Source organism: Sorex araneus, chromosome 11 (assembly GCF_027595985.1).
Source record: "Sorex araneus isolate mSorAra2 chromosome 11, mSorAra2.pri, whole genome shotgun sequence".
NCBI classification, from domain to species: Eukaryota; Metazoa; Chordata; class Mammalia; order Eulipotyphla; family Soricidae; genus Sorex; species Sorex araneus.
In genome coordinates this window covers 28,629,835-28,645,108 of record NC_073312.1, presented here as the reverse complement: position 1 = coordinate 28,645,108, position 15,274 = coordinate 28,629,835, and the positions used below count along the sequence as shown (strand labels likewise).

Here is a 15,274-nt window from a genome sequence, read left to right as displayed (position 1 = left end):
TGTGTGTCCCAACATTATGAAAAAACCTGCCATTAGTAGGTGCTCAATTAATATCACTTGAATGACTGAATGCAAATGGGAATTAGTAGGTATTACTGGCAACCTGCCACACCATTGGTTCGAAAGCATTTTTTCCCCCCTCCAAAGCAATGCTTCTCAAGTGGTAACAGGTGATTTGGTAAAAAGCAGATGTGTATTTTGTGGGTCTGGTGGGCATGGTATAATTCTGCATCTACATGTTGCCTCAGTTGCTTCAAAGCTCTAAACCCTTGTTTCCCAGAAAAATCACAAGAATGTTTAGAGTCCAGTTTCCGCCTGACTCTTTGCCCGATTTCTGCTCTAATTGGCTGGGGTTGGGCTTGGGGAAGGGCTATCTTCTGCTGCTTCCGAGATGACACGCTTGTCCAGTCTGGGAGGAGAACCTTAGTCCCAGCCTTAGGGTGTCCAGTTGGGAAGGTAAGCTACAGAGAGCAGCTTTGAAGTGAAAAATGTTTCCATCACCCAAATTTATCATCACCTTGTTGAATTATATGTAGAAAGTCTATTTATCTGAGAGTCCAAGAAGAGATGCTGGATGCAGAGTTTCAGGAGGAAAGCAGAGAGACTGGGACTGGCTCCAGCAAAGGGGCAGGGGATGCCCAAGGGGCCTCACATTTCATACGGTGGGTTCAGGAAACTCGCCGTCCCATCCCTGAGAACATGTGAATCTTTGGGGGAGAATGTGGAGAAAGGTTAAAAACAGAATTGAAAGAAGGCTGCACTGATTTTCTCTGTGTCTGGGAATGCATGCAGATTGGCACATACTGGGTATTTGGAGCAGGGGGAGCAGCCTCAGAGGCAGGGGTGACATTAAGGAGCAGGCAGTTGAAGTCACTGGACACCCAGGATCCACACAGCCCTGAGGGGCAGGTTAGAGGCCAGAGCAGAGCTTGGCAGAGAGAGAGCCAAGGGCCTGAGTCAGCCCTGTGCCTTAGTAAGGAATGTGGGAGAGAAGAGAGAGAGGGCAGGGACTGCTCCTGCAGGGGAGGGGGAGAGAGGGGCTACTCCTGCAAGGGAGAGGGAAAGAGAGGGGCTGTTCTGCGACAGGAGGCAGGAGGGGCTGCTCCTGCAGGGAAGAAGGGAGGATAGGGTCTATTCTTGCAAGGAAGGGGAGGAGAGAGGCTGCTCCCGCAGGGGAGAGGGAGGAGATGAGCTGTTCTTGCAGGGGAGGAGAGGAGAGGGGCTATTCCTATGGGAGACTTGAGGGGAGGAGATGCTCCTGCAGGGGAGAGGGGAGGAGATGAGCTGCTCCTGCAGGAGAAAGGGAGGAGACAAGCTGTCCTTGCAGGGGAGGGGAAGAGAGAGGCTATTCCTGCAGGAGACTCGAGGGGAGAAGAGGTGCTGCTCCTGCAGGGTAGAGGGAGGAGAGGAGATGCTCCTGAAGGGGAGAGGGGAGGAGAGGGGATGAACCTGTAGGGGAGAAGGGTGGAGAGGAGCTGCTCCTGCAGGGGAGAGGAGCTGTTGAGGAAGGGGATGAACTGTTGAGGGAGGAGATGAACTGTTCTTGCAGAGGAGGGGAGGAGAGGGGGTATTCCTGCAGGAGACTCGAGGGGAGGAGGGGCTGCTCCTGCAGAGTAGAGGGAAGAGAGGGGATGCTCCTGCAGGGGAGAGGGAAGGAGATGAGCTTCTCCTGCAGGGGAAAGGGAGGAGACAAGCTGTTCTTGCAGGGGAGGGGAGGAGAGGGGCTATTCCTGCAGGAGACTTGAGGGGAGAAGAGGGGCTGCTCCTGCAGAGTAGAGGGAGGAGAGGAGATGCTCCTGCAGGGGAGAGGGGAGGAGAGGGGCTGCACCTGCAGAGTAGAGGGAGGAGAGGGGCTGCTCCTGCAGGGGAGAGGGGAGGAGAGGGGCTGCACCTGCAGGGCAGAGGGGAGGAGAGGAGCTGCTCCTGCAGGGGGAGATAGGAGGGGCTGCTCCTGCAGGGGAGGGGCAGGGCGGGGCAGGGCAGGCTCTTACCAAGGAGAGAGAGAGGGGCCAGGATTATGTTTTAGGCAGTAAGAAGACGTGCTTTGCGATAAAAATTTCCTAACAATGCTCTAGAAGCAACCTGTTGGAACAGACTTCATGAAGAAATGACATGAAGAAATGAAAGAGGAAAGAAAGAGAAACTAATGAATAGGCACAGCCTGAAGTCAGGGACCTGGAGGAGGGTGTCAGCTCCCTCAGAAACCATCAGGGGACCTCGGGCATGTTCCCGGGCCTTTCTGGTCTCTGCTGTACTCAATGTAGCAGAAACATGGCGGGCCCAGCCCCCCCCCCCCCGGTTTGGTGGGCCCAGGTGGGGTGGCGGCCTGGCCCTGCTACCTGGGCGCAGACAGTGCTCTGGTTAGAGAGTATTTAGCATCAGCTGTGGGTCACATGCCGCAAAACTCGGTTTTCTGTGGCCTTGGGACTTTGCTGAATTGGGTCTGAAAACTGGTAACCAAGCAACCTTGGTCTGCGATGCGGGGTCAGGCCGTCGTGGGGAGACGCGTCCAGGGCGAGCTCCGGGTCACACGGTTCTTTGGCGATTATCCCAGGCACCAAGGACACCAGCCTGGACTCACACCAAAGTGAGCGCCCCTCGGACGGAGGGGGAGCACAGGCCCACTCCACAGGCCGAGCGGGGTGGCAGGAGCAGGGCGCTGGGCTCCATGCAGAGAGGGGCACAGGGACCACAGCCTCACAGAGGTGCCGGGCGGGGGAGCTGAGGGGGGGGCTCGGTGGGGGGCTCGGCTCAGCAGGCACCACACTGAGTTCCATGCCCCACCCCCAGTGCGGGCGGGAGCGTTCCTGGGGGTCCCCTCAAGCACCACTGGGCTGAGCGCTGCAAAGAAGCCTCTCCCCGTGCCACTGGGTGTAGACCAGGCTCGTTCCCTCACGGTGATACCCACCGAGAGCCTGTGCTGGGCGTGGAGCGACAGGAACAAGCCCTCCACGTGAACAGGGAGGGGGTGGGGCACCTTTGGAGGGCAGGAGAGCTGGCCACAGGGCAAAGGGAGCTGGGGCAGAGGTGGGGGCAGCAGGGGGAGAGCAGGGAACTGAACCTTCCAAGGTCTGGAAGACCCACAATCACCCTCAGCTGCCCCACGTGGAGGGGAGGGGTCAGGGCTGGAGGAAGCCCCACGAGCCCCAGTTTCCCAGTAGAGAACCTGACATTGGAGGTCAGAGCAGTGCTGGCGGGGGCAGAGGGAAGGGGGGGAAACTGTGCCCCGGGCTCTTGGCCTGGCACCTCCCTCCGTGCAGAGAAGAGGGTCGACACTGCGGGTGGGGCTGGGTGAGCCCAACCTCCCACCACGAAGCCCCCACAAGAAGGAAGTGCCCAGCTCCAAAGGTCAGAGTGCAAGGGCAGGGAAGCTGGGGGTTCCCAGCTCACTCCCCCCTCCCACCTGACCGGCTGAGCTGCAGGAGGTACTCTCCCCAGAGTGCTCATTTTGGAAGAATCGGAGTGGAGAAGCCTTTCTGTTGGATAGTTTTTTTTTTCTTTTTGGGTCACACCCAACGATGCACAGGGGTTACTCCTGGCTCAGGCACTCAGGAATTACTCCCGACAGTGCTTGGGGGACCATATGGGATGCTGGGAATCGAACCCGGGGTGGCCGCGTGCAAGGCAAACGTCCTACCCACTGTGCTACTCCAGCCCTTCTGTTGGGTAGTTTTTATTTTTGCTTCCCCCCCCCGGTGGAGGGGGGTCCCATCTGGCCATGGTCAGGGCTATTCCTTGCCCTGGGGCTGGGTACCTCCTGGTGGGGCTCAGGGGGCCCTCTGTGGGGCCCAGGGCGGGAGCCCAGCCCTGTTGCTAGCCGAGCTTGTGCTGCATTCCAGCCACTGGGGTCCTCCTGGCCGTGCGCTGAACTCGGCCAGCTGGCTCGGCCCTGTTGTGCCCCACAGGAGTTACGCTGCGGGCGTGTGGGAGGGGCAGGCACCTCAGCAGGCCCCCGGGAGGGGAGGCCCTGTCCCCCCAGAAGCTGGGAGTCTGCAGTAATGATGGCTCGTGAACCTCTGCCTGGCCTCGCCCTGAGAGACGGGATCCAGGTAGGAAGGTGGGTGCCCATCACAGGTCCCTGCAAACCCATCACTGGGGCTCAAGGAGGATCTGGGGGGCCTTGGGGGGCTCCTGCCCTTCCTTGCTCTCCACGGCCGCGCTGCTGTGGGAATCTCCTGGGCTGCCCGGTCTTCGTGTCCCTTTATCCTTCAGCTGAACAACAGTCTGACTTGCTGCCTGCACCCCCACCGCCCCTCCCTCCCACGTGCCTCTCGGCGCTCTCCTCCTAAATCCCAGAGCTGATCATGTCTAATTAAGGGCCCCTGTACATGAGGCAGAGATTTTGCCTGCGATTTCATGTAACCAGTCCTGAGCAAACCCGGAGACAGGATTTCGGGGAACAAGTGTATGAGGAGGGTGTGGGAACGTATCTTGTACCTACCACCAGGCGCGGCACTGCACTAACCCTCCATGAAGGGATCACAGGGACGCCTCACAGGAGCCTTGGGAAGCAGGCACTGAGATTGTTCCCACTTCTTGGGCGAGGAAACTGAGGCACAGAGAGGTTATGCATCTTGCCCAAGGTCACAAGCCAGTACACAGCGGAGTCAGGACTTGTGCCTTAGCCCACGGACTCCCACACTGTTCTGGGACACGACACCTGTTTCGCTCTGGACCCCCAAGGTCGTCTTCAGCCAAGGGACATGGGCCAAGTGGGAGCAAGACCTCCGCCTGAGGAAGGCTTAAGAGAAAGGTGGTGGCGGGGCTGGAGCGAGAGCACAGCGGGTTGGGCGTTGGCCTTGCACGCGGCTGACCCGGGTTCAATTCCCAGCATCCCATAGGATCCCTCAAGCACCACCAGGAGTAATTCCTGAGTGCATAAGTCAGGAGTAACCCCTGTGCATTGCCAGGTGTGACCCAAAAAGCAAAAAACAAACAAACAAACAGCAACAAAACAAGAGAAAGGCGCGGAGGGAGACGGAAGGGCAGCCGGGGCCTGGTGCACGCGCTGGTCCGTGTGACTGACCCAGTGAGGCGCCATGTGGTGGGGAAAGATTGTGACAGCAGCTTGCTAAGCAACCAGAACCCAAAGCGGGACAGTGTGAGGGCTGGCGGGGCGTCCTGGGAACAACACAGAGGCAGGGAGCAGAGGAGGCCTGTTTGGAGGCAGATGCTGAGGCCTGAGCGGAGAGGAAGCTGGGGACCGTCCTCCAGTCACTGGCTGGGTATTCTGGTGCCCCCTTCCCGATGTCTGTGCTCCCGACACTGGCAAACAGCTGTGACCACAATTAAGCCCATCCCCAGGGGAGTGCATCCTAATTTGCAGCCATCCGTGGTTCTCCGCCCTATTCCCTGCCTCAGGTGGAAGCCCAAACGCCAGGCCTTCCATGCCTCCCCCCTCTCTGGGGAGCCTCAGGCATCTTCCCTCTACCTGCTGGGGCCCTCCAGACCCCGCCTGCAGCTGGGCGCAGAGAGAACACAGCCCCGCTTCAGGAAAGAGGCAGACGGAGACTCCGGGGGCCCCGGGCTGGCGGTGCCATCGAGACCAGCGGGCTAATGAGATGCCGTCTCTGAAGTGAGAGGACAAACGGAGCCTCGGAGCCCCCTGCATGGGGCAGAGCAGGGCTGTCGTGAATATTATTCACTGCTCAGGTTTCCCGTTCCGGAGGGCGGGGAGTGGGAGCGGCTCAGGCGAGCTCCGAGGACAGAGCACAGCACCTTGCGGGCAGTGCCCGCACAGGGCACGGTTGTGAGCATGACAATCATGCTGCCCCTGGCTGCTGATGAATGCCTCTAGGATGACCCTCCGCATCCCAGAGATGGAGTCCGGCCCCGGAGGTGCTCCCCTTCCGGAAGCACTTGTCAGATGTTGAATGGAATGGGAGGGACTGTAAGACTTTGAGGAATAGGCTTCCCTCTGTTACTAATGTACCTAGGGACCAAACCGAGTGCTTTGACTTCTTATTTACCACCACCCTGTCCCGGAATCCCTCCGCTGGCTCAATTTCACGTGTCTGTTCTCCAAACATCTAGGCCATGTCTTAGGGGCCGGGTTGGAAATGACGCCTCAGGCCTGAGTTCTGACCTCAGGAGGCTTCTGATTGTCTAGGAGGGAGACACAGACCAGGAAAGAGTCCAGAAGGCGGGCATCGGCTGGGCTGGCGGGTGGGAAAGCTTCTCTGGAGAAGAGGAATCTGGGTTCTCACAGGGGCTGCATTTCAGAGAGCTGTCCCCCAACCCCACACACACAGATCAAAGGTTGGAGGTGGCCTCGCTGGGCACTGTCCTGCAGCACCTGGGTCCCTAGAGAGAGGGGAGTGGAAAAGTGGGGACCACGGCAAGTGCAGGCAGCTGTGGGGTGCAGGTTTTGCTACACCAAGGGAAGGAGCCCGAGGTCACACCATGAGGGAGGGGTTGAAGTTGTCCAGAGACGCGATCAGACTTGGAGATTTGGGGCAGCTGCATGCAGGATGTCTGGACTGTGTTTCTGAAAGTAGAGAGCCTCGCCATGGACACGGATGTCCCGGGGAGTGGGTCAGGGGCTGGAGGGAAACAGGGCACTGGATGACCTCCAAAATGGTTTTCCCTAAGAGTCGATGGGTCTGGGATTTTTGTTTTGTTTTCTAAATCATTTAAAATGCATTAGTGGACCTTGCTATTTTAAAGCGTCCTCTGGGAATCATTCTGTGACGAGTGGCTCCCCTCTTAGTCTGTCTTCAGTGCAAATTCAAACAGCCATCTATTCTACCAGCTCTGAGGAAGGTAATTCTGGGCTGAACGTCCTCGGGGCAGCCTGCCGGGAGGGGAGGGGGGGGCGCTGAAACTTGACTTTGCTCCAGCATCTGAGCCGGGCCCATTTCTAGGTGGGGTCAGCCTGGGGCTCTCATGCCGCTGTGATCAGGACCCTTGGGAAATCTACAGAGCACTCAGGCCACTCTGGCAGCAAGGCTGGTGTCACCGAGCCAGGCCAGCAGGGACGGCCACTTTCATTCCAGGACGACCACCAGTGTCCACTTCCTCAGTTCTCCCCCTGTCCTGCACCCCCGAGCTCAGTGCTAGGCACACACTCATCCCAGCCCCAAACAAAAGACACAGCCTCTCTCCCCTCTCGCCTTGCAAGGCAGTATCTCTCCGCCTGCCAAAGCCACTTTGCAGGCCAGCAGCTTCTCATATTGAGAGGAGCCAGACAAGGGGACCGAGGGAGACGAACAGGGGACCACCCCCCCAACTCCTCCAGGAGCACGGGCACACGGTACATTCACAGCAGGCCCAGGGATGAGCGGTCCAGGGGTGGGGGGGCCCATACCAGCAGTCCCCAGGAACTTTCTACCTCCAACCCTGAGCACGAGGTGGGCAAGGCCACGCTTGGGTCTCACGGGAAAATCGCCATCCCATAGGCTGTGAGATGGCTCGAAGGGCTGAATGGGAATGCAGGGTTCCATCCCGGCACCTCCTGTTCCCCCTCCCAGCACTTACGGGAGCATCCCCCCAACACTGAGCCAAGAGTAGCCCCTGGGCCCTGCCAGGTGTGGCCTCAGCAACCAGAACCTCAGCACTGCTGCCTGCCACACCCACGAGAGCTCGTTAGCGGGTGCAGAGGAGGTGGGGGCCACCCCGGCAGTTCCCTCCCTGAAGCCTGTGCCAGAGGGTGCATGGAGAGGGCCCCTCAAAGGAGGGTGGGCCCCCTCAGAGAGAAATCTCCTCTGTGGGGGGCTGTTCGTCTGGTGGGCGGGGGCCATTTTTCAGAGGAGCCCGGCAGTCCTTCCTCCGGTGTGCTCAGGGAGATTCCAGTGACCTTGTCACGGAGCTTGTCAGCTACGATAAAGGTAAGCAACAATGGTGGCTGGGGGTGGGGGGTGTTTGGTCCTGTCCTATCCCAGACTGTTCTGTGGTTAATTAATCTGTTGAGTAAACAGGCTTTACTAATTAATGACGTCCCTCCGTGGCTCTCTGAGCAACCCGCACGGGGGCGCAGCAAAGGGTGGAAGAGACGGCACGTCCCTTCCCGGAGGGAGTGGGGACAGGCCCCACTGCCTGTCATGTGTGGAGCTATCAGTTTCTGCTCCGGATGTTGATCAGATTCCCTGAGCTGGAACCAACTCACAGGACAGAGGCCTGGATCTTTTCCAAGAAGAAAGCGCTGTCTTCTTACGAAGCCAACAGGATTTCTTTCAAGGAAAATTTCTATCTTCCTTTTTTCCCCAAAGTGCCTGGGGTTTCTGAAGGGCAACTCGTCTTCGGACTTTTTATCTAAAGCTGATTCTGATATGTTTCCATATGCTCGAGCAAATCGATGAGCAACAGGATGACAGTGATACAGTGATGCTAAGATCACACCCCCCCATTCCAATCCCCACACTCATAGGGGAGCCATGTACCCAAATTACAGAATGAGTCAGTGGAAGAACCAGAAATAGAACTCCCAAACTCCCGAATCCTTAATAATAGCAATATTAATAATAGACTCCTTATTTTTCTAAGTGTTTCCACACTCACATGCAATTGTCACCGTATCTTTGGGGGAGTTTGGGTCAGCTGGCCTTGGGAAAGAAAGAACAGATCAAAATTCCAGACCAGCTTTGCGCCTTTGTGGCTGTGTGCCTCTGGCTTGTTTCTTCACCTCTCTGAGTTTGGGATTGGGATTCCTACAGGAGTATCCTGCTCCAATCCCTGCCTTCTCGCTCCTGCTGGCATTCCTCGCTCTGATGCCCAGAGTCTCTGTATATCCTGAGCCTTGGACCTAGGAGAGTTACACAGACTGGAGCGCATGGTGGGGAGAGGGGCCAAGACTGGTTGGAGACGCTTTCTTCTTCATCCAGAATCTTCGTTCAGGCCCTGGCCCTGCGTGATCTTCCTAACGACCACCACCAGAATGACCCCTGAGCTCTGTACCAAGAGTTTCCCTGAGCACCACTGGTGAGGTCCGAAAGATGCTGAGTCCTGCACCACGGCTCTTTTCCGCCTGGCCAGCACACAGCAGAATGTCCAGCCCTATCTGTGGCTTCTGCCCTTGGGATGCCAGCAGCACCTGCCTACCTCCCGCCCACTCCACGGTCACAGTCAGAGATGTCTGGGGTCAGAGGCAGGGCCAGGAGCTCCTCTGGGCTCACCAAAGGACTCAAGTAAGGTCATGAGCAGGAGCCGTCTGTGGAGGAGGAGGTCTTCCTGCCCCCTTCTCTCCGGACCCCTCCTGGTAGCCTTCCCACCCACCTTTCCAGCAAAGCCTTCGGTCCGCACCGCTGCTCTGTTCCCAAAACCCCCTCAGTGGGCCAGGCGTGTCTGGGGGGGAGCAAGAACCAACGGATCCCATACTTGCTCCTGTGGAGAGTTCACAGGAGCCAGTCCCCTCAGCAACCAGCCAGGCTCCCCAGAAATCCCGCGCAGCGCCCCGGCGGCCGGCCGGGCTGCCTCTATCTGCAGGCTGCAGGAGGCTCAGGGAGCAGGGATTTGTCAGCGCTCTTAAATCATGGCTCTGAGGAAGCCTCCTCCTAGCACAAGGATTCTTCCCGAGGAATCAATAGCTCGGGGCCTTCCATCACACTCAGAATTATCCTGGGACCTGTAAAATTTCTTTTCCCCAAGCATGGCAGAACCCCAAAATGAAAAGCCCAAGGTGGGGGCGGGGGGAGGAAAGAAGGCCGGGAGGGAGTTGTGCCAGGAAGGCCTTGTCCACCAGCGCGAGGCGAGGCTGTGGGCAGAAGCAAACGGCCACCTTGTCTCAGGGCCTGGCTGGTGGGACATGAGGACCGTATGTGGGAGAGGCCTGTCCTCCCCCCGCCCCAGGACCCCCACAGGCCTCTGACGAACACACTGTCTACTCTGACTCCACCAGCCAACCTCATCAGAGCTTGGTCGGTTTCCCTTGACAGAGGGGGAAACTGAGACCTGCTCGCTCACAGGTCTGTTGTTCCCAGGCCCAGCCAGTAAGGGAGGGAGCTGGGTACTAAGCACTCATCCCCGTGCCAGGCTGGGCAGCCTTTCCAGGGAAAGCTGGCGTTGGGGGCGCACATAAGGGACAACCTCTCCCTCCGCATCCCAGACCACCTCCTTCAGACAGAAGTCCTGAAAGGCTGGACAGCAACTCTCTTACTCATGCTTCCCCCCTGGCCCTACTGCCTGTGGACCACGCCTTAAGAATGCAGATACAGGGGCCAGAGCGATAGCACAGCGGGTAGGGCGTTTGCCTTGCACGCGGCCGACCGGGGTTCGATCCCCGGGCATCCCATATGGTCCCCCCAAGCACTGCCAGGAGTAATTCCTGAGTGCAAAGCCAGGAGTAACCCCTGAGCATCGCTGGGTGTGACCCAAAAAGCAAAAAAAAAAAAAAAAAAAAGAATGCAGATACAGGGGCTAGAGTGGTAGTACAGCGGGGAGGGCATTTGCCTTGCATGCGGCTGACCTGGATTTGATCCCTGGCTTCCCATATGGTCCCCTGAGCACCGCCAGGAGTGATTCCTGAATGCAGAGCTAGGAGTAAACCCTGAGCACCGCTGGGTGTGGCCCCAAAACACTAAACCAAACCAAAACAACAACAATACAACAACAACAAAAAGAATGCAGATCCATCCCTTCAGCTAGTGCCAGGAGCTCAGGGGAACCTCACATGTAGGAAGGAGAGGGCACGAAGGAAAGGAGGCATCTCCGGCATCTTCCCTAGCTAGGGGCATCCCTTGGGTGAGCCTGAGGGACAGAGACGCGTCACCTCTCAGTGCACCTGTGTGGCAGCGCTGAGGGTCGCTGCCAACACGGCTGTGCTCTGAGGGGACCCAGAGGAGCTCCACGCAGTGTGCGAAGAGGCCAGGGAGGGGAGAGGAAGCAGGAGGCAGCTCACAGGCCACTCAGCAAACCTTCCAGGGCCCAGCTCAGATATCAACAGTCAGACTCTCCGAACAGAGCGAGGGCAGTGGCGAGGGTGGTGTCTTCCAGGTCACCCCGGAAGGCCGAGCGTGGGGATTGGGCAAAAATAGATCATTGTTGTTCGCTGACCTTGAGCTGGGAGCAGCAAAGGATGTGGGGAGGAGAGGGGCCAAGACTTGTTGGAAATGCCCTCTTCTTCGCCCGGAATCTCAGTGTCCGAGGCCCCACCGGCAGTGGTGGGTCTTCGGGCTGGAAAGAGCCTCACGCCTGCATCCCTGAGCTGGGATAGCCCAATCTCACGAGGAACGGCACTGCTGATAGCTACCTGCACGGGCAGAAACCCAGCACCTCGTTGCTTTGATCTAAAACAAAGCCCCCCCACTCCAACTTATTCGGCTTAGTGCCCCCTTTTCAGAAAAATAAAATCAGTTCCCCTTCCCCCCCCCAACCTCCCATGGCACTACTGGTGCCCCTTTGGATCATTCCAGCAGCTTCAGACAGTGTTTGGGAAAAGCTGGCCTACAAGATCACCGTGGCATAACGTGACAGGGGCGTGGAGGGAGGGCAGAGAGTAATTAGGCCTTCCTATCATCTAATCATTAGGTAGGTGAACAGTATTAGAAGTCGATTGTGTCCCTCACTTCCTCAGTCTGAACTACGGACTGAAAGGAAATTTCTTCCAATTTCCCCATCTCTGATGAGTCAGTATGAGTCAGTCGTTACGAGGACCTACTATGCAGAGGGCTCCTGACCGTTGCTCGGCACAGAGGAAGCGGGCGCAGGGCAGAACAAGCGCTGGGTAGAGAATTGGGAGTGGGACCACACCCGGTCCTGTGGGCGAGAGGCAGGTCTTTATCAGGCTGCTGTTTTCTCAGCTACATTCGGCCTGTGTGAGCGATGGGGTGGGAGCGGGAACAGAGGCTGTTCAGGAACCTTCCCTGGGGCTCTAATGTTCTTGAACTCTATGAACCCCGAATGGGCTCAGAGCACACACCAGCACCAAGCACAAAGGCTTAATTTTCAGAGAGCAGGTGGAGCCAAGTGCCAACTGTGCCCTTGGAACACTGAACTTGCATGTGCTCCGTTGTACCCGAGATCACAGGACCACCTGAAGCCCGGGACGCTTGTGATGAAAGAGATCCAATCATGAAGGCAATGGCCGAAAGCGAAAGCCTGGAGCATGCATAGAAAGTGTTAAGTTACTATGGTCAGTGAAGGGCAAGAAGTGAGTCAGTGGTCCTGAGCTGTGGGTGTCTTGGCGCCCCCTTCTGGACACCAAGGAGTCTGCTCTGTGTCAGCAGGTGGCAGGGAGGATTTGGAAGCCGAAGAGAAGTAGGAGAGAATGGGGGACTCTCACAGCTTCTAAGAGGACTGTCTTTCTGGTCAGTGATCCTCATTAAAAGCCCACATTCCCCGCCCTAGAACCATATTCACTGGGGTGCAAAGATGCAACATCTTAAGCAAACACCAAGGTGCCAAGTAATAAGCATCAAGGTTCAGAACACCAGGTGCAGCCCAGATGGAGAGAAGGGAAGAAAAAGCAACAAACAGGTATTTATCTCTACAAATCCCTAGTGGAAAAAGGTCTTAGGAAATTCAGCAGAAAATGTTGGCTGCCAGTAGATGATGGAGCTGAAGTTTGAGGTCTGGGCTGAGAGGCCATCACAGTATCACTGTATCGCTGTCACCGCATTGCTCATCGATTTGCTGGAGCGGGAACCAGTAACATCTCCATTGTGAGACTTGTTGTTACTGTTTTTGGCATATCGAATACACCATGGGGAGCTTGCCAGGCTCTGCTGTGCGGGCGGGATACTCTCGGTAGCTTGCCGGGCTCTCCGAGAGGGATGGAGGAATCGAACCCAGGTCGGTCGCATGCAAGGCAAACACCCTACCCGCTGTGCTATCGCTCCGGTCCTGAGAGGCCATATTAAAAAAAATTCTCCAGGCTATAAAGAAGCTGCCCAGGAGTTCAAAACACTCATCATGATCATGGATGAGGTACAGATGAAAGGCAGGGCCCCATCGAGCAGCTGCAGTGTAAGGCAACCCTTACATCCTGTTCAACCTCCTCAAGCCCATTGGTACCAACTGGAAACCAGAACGTTCTTCTTCTGGTTCACCATGCCAGCATCAAGACCCAGAGACACCTTCGTTGTTTCTTAAATGGACTTTAGATGTTGTTGCCGGGGAATATTCTTAACCAAGTCAGGTAGAGAAAATGCTCAAGGATCATATTGGAAGAACCACCATGTTTCCCCATTTGCTTTTTCCATCGCCCCTTTCCCATGGCTGAGAATGGGGACAGTGCAAAGCTCTGAATTTGCTCTAATTCAGTCGTGGGGGGAGGGGGGTGGTCTCCAGTACCTAATTTCTCTTATTTTTCTCTTCCCATATGAACTCTGCCCAGGTTTAAGATAGCACCACAGGGCTATCTTCTATTTCTGGAACCTTCTTCATTCATTTTCACCTGGCTTCACTTGGGAAGTCCTGCACCCATCCCAGAAGACACCTCAAGTGTGACTCAAGAATATGTCCTCGGAGATGAACCACTGTTTCGGGGGTGCACAGAGAAGTCACAGTAGGTGCACCCCCCAAAGCCAGCAGCAGCCACAATATTCATTAGTCATTCCTGAGGCAAGGAGAGCGTCCCCCCTCCAGCCCCTGGACGTTTCTTGGCCACTCTGGGAGGCTCCCATCCAGGCTGGGATGACTTTGGATTCTTGAGTTGGTTTCTGCAGGCACGGGACTACCCAGGGCTCCCAACTACTGTACTGCGAAGAGACACGCTGCATTGCTGGGCATGCCCCCAAGGCCGGCCTGCTGCCCCACGAGGCCCCCCGGTGCCCCCACGGGGGCCGAGGAGAAGCCCTGGTTCCCTCCTGGGTTCCCTCGGAATGCCTGGAGCTGGATTGCCTGGCACGGGCTGCGAGCGAGGAGACCACACCTCGGTCCAGCCAAGGCTGCTGGCGGCTAACCCGCGCTCAGGGCGGGCTCCCGGAGCTCGAGCTGGCTGCCCAGCACCGTGCCGGGGGGCTCGGCTTCCCCGGGGAAGACGCGCTCGCCCCCCTGGGGCTCTTCTCCATGCAGGAAGCGTAGACAACCGGTCGAAGCCACTAGCTTTCGGGGTCCGGGGTTGAGCCTGCCTGGCGGGTACCTCCCCGCGACATCTCCCTGCACATCCCTCATCTGCTCCGCCCCCCTCCCAGCTCCGGTTCCCCCCTCCCCAAACACCTGACCTCCAGCGCGCCCCCTGCACCTTCCCAGCCAGCTGGGCCAGGCTCGGGGCGCCGACACCTCGCGCACCCCCGCCTACCCCGCCCACCCCATCTCTGCCTCCATCCAGCCCGGCTCCCGCCTCTCCCCCAGCCCGCTGGGGCGGCTCGGCGCGCTAGTCGGGTCCGGCACCTTTTGGCAAGTTGGGTGCAAAGCCGGCGCGGTCCCCACCACGGCGGTTTTCCCTCCACCAACCCCTGCAGGGGCATCCGGAGGGGGCGCCGCGGGCGGGCGAAACTTTCTCGGCCGGGGGGGGTGTGGGGGCACGGGAGAGGGTACTCACGCGGGGGTCCGCGCTCGGAGCCGTGGCCGGGCAGGCTCAGCCCCGCCGCCTGGGGGCGCGGGCGCGCGGGCGCTGGAGCAGCCGCTGCCTCCGCCGCCGCCGCCGCCGCCGCCGCCGCCGCCGCCGCCGCCTTCCAGCTCGCAGCCCGGGTCCCGGGCTGGCCTCGAGCCTCCCGCCCCGACGCCGCTCGCCCGCTTGCTTTATACAACTCCACTCGAGCGCGCCCGGCCTTATGTAAAGGCTGGCGGAGCCCCGCAGCCAATGGCACGGCGGCTGGGGCCGGCGGCCCGCGGGCGGGGGGCGCGCGCGCGGCCAATCGCGGCGCGGGGGGCCCGGGGAGCCGGTGGGGGAGGGGGCGGCGCCCGCGCTGATTTAGGAGCGGGGATTGCGGTGGCAGCAGCCGGCGGCCCGGCCGGCGCGGCGGGCGCGGGGTGGGCGGCGGTGCAGGCGGCGGAGGGGCGGGCGCCCCCCGCGCCGGGTCGCTGCGGCGCGTAACCTTCAGCGGGCAGCGGGGCCTGGCAGGGGAGGTGGTGGTGGTGGGGCGGGGGTTGGGGGGCGACGAGGGTGCCTACCGGGGCGCTCGGGGGGCCCCGAGCTGCGGGAAGCCGGGGGTCCCCCGGGAGGAAGCGCCGGGAAGGAAGGCGGGCGCCCGGGGAGGGGGTGGAGCGGCGAGTGCCCGGGCCCCGCGGCCACCCCGAGGCGCGCGGAGCGGCGGCGGGGGGCGGCGGGCGGGGGCAGCCGCGCTGCCTTCCCGTTTGTGCCCCCCAGATAGCATCTGGCGTCGCCGGGCCGAGCGCGCCGCGCTGATGGCGAGATTGCGCGCTGCGGAGCGAGCGCCCCGCCGATGCTTATCCGGCC

At 59.1% G+C, this 15,274-nt stretch overlaps 1 protein-coding gene across 1 annotated transcript in view; it reads right to left on the bottom strand.

The window, feature by feature from the left end:
* The window catches only part of CRTAC1 (cartilage acidic protein 1), a 150,759-nt gene extending 136,203 nt beyond the window's left edge, over positions 1-14,556 (bottom strand). Inside the window, exon 1 of the mRNA XM_055119588.1 lies at positions 14,417-14,556. The gene's annotated coding sequence lies outside the window, so the exon portion shown is untranslated. The remainder of the gene's footprint in view (positions 1-14,416) is intronic.
* Between the last annotated feature and the right edge of the window lie 718 nt (positions 14,557-15,274).